We start from the raw sequence: 799 nt of genomic DNA on the forward strand, positions 1-799 counted from the left end.
CCCCCGGGCCAGTCCCCAGCCCCACCCAGCCCTCCAGCGCAGCTTCCCTCCCTCGCTGCTGCTCACCGAACAAGTCCACAGCAGCCTGAAGAGGGGAGTTTTTCAGTTTTTCTCTGGAAAGGCCGTGCAGGACTCAGGGACAGCCGTCCACCCTGGAGCAGGAGGGATTATCCGGGCACTGGCAAGGCACAGCGCATCCCAGACCAGCTGCTCTGACCGCGTCCCTTACTCCCCCTCGCGCCTTCCTCCCTAGGAGGTGCATCATGCTCCCAAACTCCAAAACGAACCCGTTCTGCCCAGAGCTGACTGGCACCTGCCCCTGTGCCTCTTGCTGGAGCTTGGAAGTGTCAGGTCTGTGCATGCCGGCCGAGAAGGCACCATTGAACCCCGCTGGGCTTGGGGGAGACCCAACACAAACGTACTGGGAAGACAGTTTCACGCGTTGGCCATTTTCTCATCATAAACACTTCCTGATGGGCACCCACATAAAGCTTACATGAATTTTGCCAGTTTGAAGGCCATTGCTCTGAAACTCAGTCCTCTGCTGAGCTATGGCCAAGGGTGGGCAAGGCAAGAAGACTTAGGGTGATGCTCCAGGGCTCAACTAAGTGGGTGCTGACCCCAGGGTGCTCCATTTGACAGGACAAGGGGTAATGGGCACAAACTGGAGAACAGGAGGTTCCACCTAAGCATAAGGAAATACTTTACTGTGAGGGTGACAGAGCACTGGCACAGGCTGCCCAGGGAGATTGTGGAGTCTCCTTCTCTGGAGACTTTAAAAACCCACCTGGATGTGTTC

The sequence above is a fragment of the Apaloderma vittatum genome, unplaced genomic scaffold, assembly GCF_000703405.1.
Source record: "Apaloderma vittatum isolate BGI_N311 unplaced genomic scaffold, ASM70340v1 scaffold12153, whole genome shotgun sequence".
In the NCBI taxonomy this organism is placed as follows: domain Eukaryota; kingdom Metazoa; phylum Chordata; class Aves; order Trogoniformes; family Trogonidae; genus Apaloderma; species Apaloderma vittatum.